Source organism: Eriocheir sinensis, chromosome 14 (assembly GCF_024679095.1).
Source record: "Eriocheir sinensis breed Jianghai 21 chromosome 14, ASM2467909v1, whole genome shotgun sequence".
NCBI classification, from domain to species: Eukaryota; Metazoa; Arthropoda; class Malacostraca; order Decapoda; family Varunidae; genus Eriocheir; species Eriocheir sinensis.
Window position 1 is genome coordinate 19,550,358 of NC_066522.1, and position 6,000 is coordinate 19,556,357.

At 43.9% G+C, this 6,000-nt stretch overlaps 1 long non-coding RNA gene across 1 annotated transcript in view; it reads right to left on the reverse strand.

Annotated features, from left to right (window-relative positions):
- LOC126998690 (uncharacterized) overlaps positions 1-911 on the reverse strand; it is a 55,405-nt gene extending 54,494 nt beyond the window's left edge. Inside the window, exon 1 of the long non-coding RNA XR_007752969.1 lies at positions 859-911. This is a non-coding gene — a long non-coding RNA (uncharacterized LOC126998690). The remainder of the gene's footprint in view (positions 1-858) is intronic.
- Positions 912-6,000: the final 5,089 nt, after the last annotated feature.

Below are 6,000 nucleotides of genomic sequence, written 5' to 3' on the forward strand. Positions count from 1 at the left end.
AGCACTATTTTGTTCAACAGATATGCTCCATCAGGATACCTTTTCAAGACTTATTTATATACACGCATGAATATGATTATAAACAAGTATAGAAACAAGTCAGTGAAGAGCTACATAACTGAGCAAGTGAAACTTTTACGCAAACATATACAGTATTATTTCCTCTGACATTTTTTTTATTACACATAAGAACATAAGAACATAAAAACATAAGGAGACTGCAAGAGGCCGAGTGTTTTCTTTTATCAGCTGTGTATAGTAATGATCTTTTCCGTGCTATGATGAAGACCTAGATGACGCGGGACAGAGCAAAGTGCGGGCAAACGTCTCGGCAAGATCGCGGGACAGAGAACGCGACGCGGGGCAAAGATCGGTGGCGGCCGTCTGAGCTAGCCGCCAGCCGCCAGTCAGCCGGGACGCACACGACCCACCAATCACTCCGTCATCAGTGTCGTCTTGTTTACCCTGGCGCCAATTACTGAAGGTAAACACAGGGTGGCGAACCGTCTCTGTTGACAAGGGACGCGGTCAACTTAGGGGCAACGAGGGAGAACGTAAGGAAATTGTGGGAAACTGAACTAAAAGGCAGACACTGATACCGCTCGCGGGTTCCTCGATGAATTAATTTGTCCTGCGGCCGAAGCGTTTAGATGAAGTGATGAAATAATCCTATCTGCGTATATATGGGGGGGGAGAGAGAGAGAGAGAGAGAGAGAGAGAGAGAGAGAGAGAGAGAGAGAGAATCACCTAACTGTCGTATTTTGATCAAGGACAAGGTGAGAACAAAGGAAGGACGCCTCTCGTACACAGGACACACACGGGTACAGGTAAACAACAGGACGTCACGCGTGTACTCACCTCGTCACGTGATGGGCAAGGACATCCGAGGTGACACCGCCGCCGCTCACTGGGGACGAGAAAAACATTTAATCAAACATATGACAAGCTCACCACACTCAATTAGTCCTAAATTTATACGAGATTAACTATATTTTTCTAGCACATCAAATATATTTCCTTAACTTCTAAAGCCTTATTCATATCTCAAAAAAGCTATATATACGTTATTTTTGTAAACATTGTACGACTTTGATTAAACACAGCAAAGTACTTCAAGGAGAGGATATGTTGTATTCTTGTTTCTATAGTGTTACTTGGTGGTGTTCATTGTATAGAATCACTAGCTATAAGCCAAGGCTCAAAATAGCAAGTTAGTGTCCAATAGAATGCAATAGAATGGTGATTGTAAGAAAAACCAAGAAAAAAAACGATACTCTGCCATAAGACAAACTGGCGATACATGCGACAAATGCGATGAAATGCAAAACCGTCACACCCGCAGCACTCCGCGAGCGTGCAGGCGGAGCGGAAACCTTACATCGAGGGAACAAATTGAATCCTAAAGTAAATTTCCGTTATTTTGCAAACATTTTCCGGATCAAGGGTTCCAGGTTTCCGCAGCCGCCGCTAGATTGGGGATTCTTTACGGCCATTCCTGCACGTCCTTCCTTCCTTCCCTCCCTCCTTCCTATCCTCCTTCCTTCCCTTCCTCCTTCCCTCCTTCTCTCCTTCCTTCCTTCCCTTCCTCCCTTCTTCCTATCCTCCTTCCTTCCCTTCTTCCTTCCCTCCTTCTCTCCTTCCTTCCTTCCCTTCCTCCCTTCTTCTATCCTCCTTCCTTCCCTCCTTCCTTCACTTCTTCCTTCCCTACTTCTCTCCTTCCTTCCTTCCCTTCTTTCTATCCTCCTTCCTTCTATTCTTTCTTGCTTCCCTTCTTCCTTTCTTTACAGCAAGGTGACGACATGACACGTCAATACAAACACACACACACACACACACACACACACACACACATACACCTAGTGGCGTGGGTAGACACACACACACACACACACACACACACACTGAGGCCCGCACGTGAAAATATGACAATACTTATAATAATAAAGTCGAATAATGATAATAACAATAGTAGTAAAGGCAATAATGATCGAAATAATAACAATAATTGTAATAATGGTAACAGAAAAAAATAATGAAAATGTCAAAGACGCCAATGAAAATATAAATCAGTTCCGTTTTATTTGCTGTTTTTTGGACCGTCGCGCGTGGCCAGGACTCAGCACGAATAACCAGGATTAGCCTGATTATAGTTTTCACCTTGCGTGCCACACACCCGCCAAGCAGGGCTCACACGCATCGGACACCAAGGGAAAGATGGATTTAAAAGCACCATTCACGTTTAAAGGCGCCATTTACGTGCAACACATCTTTGTCCTTCAAGCTCTGCCTTCCGTGCCTTCAACCCGGGACCCACTTAGCCCAGCACCGCCGTCCGGGACCTTGAGGAACAGAGAGGCGCTCACGTGTACCTCTAAAACACGGAAGACTTTTTCTACAATAGTGTTCTGCTTAGACCCTTACTACATATTATTTATATTACCACTGTTGCTGCTGGTACTGCTGTTTCTTCCCTTGCTGCTGTTGATGTTATTTTTCTTGCTATTGATAATGATTTTGGTGTTTTAGCTGTGATAAGTGAAGAGATGGTTTCCGATATACAGGGAAGGATGAGACATTATTGACGCTAACATGTTGTAGTGGTTAAAATTCTGACAAAAAAACGTCTGAAATCTAACACTACAACAGCTTCTTAAACAGATTTTGTCACCCCTTCCCCTTATCCCCACCACTTCCTTCTACTCCCCATTCTTCCCCTGCCCTCCTGCCCCTCCACAGCCCCTTTGGCCACATTCCCAGGCAGGTGTGGTGCTCAAGGGGTCGGGAAGAGTGTGCCCGATACAGGTAATTACCGGTGCTATGGATCAGGGCCGGTAATTATAACTGGATAATTACCCGAAAATATTCCCTCAGCATTCCTGAGACTCTGGGCTTAGGGAAAGGGGCTGACCTGTGGGTGCGTGTGTATGTGTGTTTGTGAGGTAGATAAACAGATAGATAGATAGACAGAGAAAGAGAAAGAGGAGAGACAAACAGACAAACAGGGTAACAACTGAAAATTTACAGATCTGACATATAATCACACGATGCTATACCTTCGGGTGCAAACAGTGACTTAATTAACTAACTAAACTTCCCCTTGAAAACAATACTCTTTAAGCCGCTATTCTTCACGTATTCTAATCCAGGAAACACGCTTTATACGGTTTCACAAGCTCCTGTCGATCCACCTTTCCGATACTTTGCCTCTCACTGTCATCTCGTGGGCCTATGACATCTAGACTTAAGGACTGGTGAGAAACAAGGAATATAAAAGATCGTATAAGCCTCATCCGGTCTTCTTTCACCACTATCTTCACTCCCGTGGCTCTTATACTCTTGCACTTGGCCGAAAACACACCCCACGTCCACACGCTCTTCCTGTTTCTCGTTTCTTTACATCCATATCGTGGTCCATTTCAGGGTTTCCTCTCCTCTCCCCTAATTTGACATTCCTCTTCTCCCCTTCGTAAGTTCTTCTCTCGTTTCTCCTCCGTTTTGTTTCTATCCATATCGTGTTCAATTTCAGGGTTTCCTCTCCTCTCCTTTAATTTGACATTCCTCTTCTCCCTTCTGTAAGTTCTTCTCTCGTTTCTCCTCCGTTTTGTTTCTATCCATATCGTGTTCAATTTCAGGGTTTCCTCTCCTATTCCCTAATTTGACATTCCTCTTCTCCTTTCCGTAAGTTCTTCTCTCGTTTCTCCTCCGTTTTGTTTCTATCCATGTCGTGTTCCATTTCAGGGTTTCCTCTCCTCTTCCCTAATTTGACATTCCTCTTCTTCCCTCCGTAAGTTCTTCTCTCGTTTCTCCTCCGTTTTGTTTCTATCCATGTCGTGTTCAATTTCAGGGTTTCCTCTCCTCTTCCCTAATTTGACATTCCTCTTCTTCCCTCCGTAAGTTCTTCTCTCGTTTCTCCTCCGTTTTGTTTCGTCCATATCGTGTTCAATTTCAGGGTTTCCTCTCCTCTTCCCTAATTTGACATTCCTCTTCTCCCTTCCCTAAGTTCTTCTCTCGTTTCTCCTCCGTTTTGTTTCGTCCATATCGTGTTCAATTTCAGGGTTTCCTCTCCTCTTCCCTAATTTGACATTCCTCTTCTCCCTTCCCTAAGTTCTTCTCTCGTTTCTCCTCCGTTTTGTTTCTATCCATATCGTGTTCAATTTCAGGGTTTCCTCTCCTCTTCCCTAATTTGACATTCCTCTTCTTCCCTCCATAAGTTCTTTTCTCGTTTCTCCTCCGTTTTGTTTCGTCCGTATCGTGTTCCATTTTTGTTTCCTGTTGTAACGCTTCTACATTCTTATTTCCTGCACTTCTTTTTGCTCGTCCCGTCACTTTAATCTGTGCGGCGTCATGGTTTCCGTCACGACAGGAACGCGGATTCACTTTTCACAACTCACTAACGCGCTTGTCTCGGGTTATTGAATTTTTCCTCTTTATTCCGATAACTTGATATTTGTTCCGGTATATCACTCACTCTCTTGCCGGTGTCTCTTACGTGGAACTTCAACTTATTCCTCAGTTTTCTTCGCTGCTTTTGATCTTTTTTCTCTGCAAGCATTGTTCACTGTTGTCTTTGTTTTTCTTTATACGAGTAACATGCTGGGTGTTTCTTCCATTCCTTTTTTTTTACATCAAAGGACACGGCTCAAGGGCAACAAAAAGAGTACAAAAAAAGCCCGCTACTCGCCGCTCCCATTAAAGATAAAAGTAAAGAATAGCCAAAAGAGAGGTCAATTTCCTTATACAAAATGCTTGCTCTATTTCATTAAGCCACAATAAGAAAATGGTGGGCAAAAGATTATATAAGGGCTCTTTCATGTCGAAGCACTCATTCCTCCCTCATGGTCGCATCGGAAAGCGTCATTTGAGGCTCTCTTGACTTATAACATATGGGACTGACACGTAATACCTTTCTCACGTGAGGCTGATGGAGGTGACGGCCTTCTACTCGTTGGCCAAAACCAGGGAAACTTTTCGAAGCTCTACAACGGGGAAGCATGAAAGAATGATTTGATATTCGGTCGAAATCACTCTCTCAGATCGTAACAGTACATATTCATAGAGGATGTCTTTATAATGTTGCGGTGAAAAAAAAATACAGTAAAGAGAAGTAATAATAGTTAGCAGACACACACACAGCACACGCACACGCACCCCCCCCCCCCCACACACACACACACACACATGCACACACACTTAGCCGTCCCTATCCCCGGCCCACGTCTGTGTGGCCTCGTCCTCAATATCCTGAACACCGCGAGCAAGAAGTTCAATATCGTGAGGACGTGAGATTATTCGCCGTCATGCTTTTCATCATCCGCTCAAACCATCGGCCACACAGACAGAAGAGGAAAAGCTAACAGGTATACTTAGAAAGAGGTAAAGAGATTGATTATTCCTCGTCACCGCTTCACAGGGATAGAAAGAAACGGAAACATAGAAAAGCGGTGACAGAGGTAGATTAGTCCTTGATCACAGACAGAAGGAAACGGAGATAGACAGACATTAAGCCAACAGCGGAGATTAATTATTCCTCGTAACAGAAAGAGGGAAAGAGATAGATTACTCCTCGTTACCGGTTCACAGAGATAGAAAGAAGCGGGAACAGAAAAACGCTGAGAGATAAAGTCCTTGACCACAGACAGAAGGAGACGGAGATAGACAGACATTAAGCCAACAGCGGAGATTAATTATTCCTCGTAACAGAAAGAGGGAAAGAGATAGATTATTCCTCGTTATCGGTTCACAGAGATAGAAAGAAACGGGAACAGAAAAACGGTGAGAGATAAAGTCCTTGACCACAGACAGAAGGAGACGGAGATAGACAGACATTAAACCAACGACGGAGATTAGTTATTCCTCTTTATCTCCTCACAGAATCGTCCACGGAAAAATAAAGATGGGAAAAGACGGATTGAGAGAGAGAGAGAAATAGGGACAACCTGAGACAGACGAAGACGTACTAAACTGGACATTTCCTAATTAGAGGATGAAAGGATGAGACCT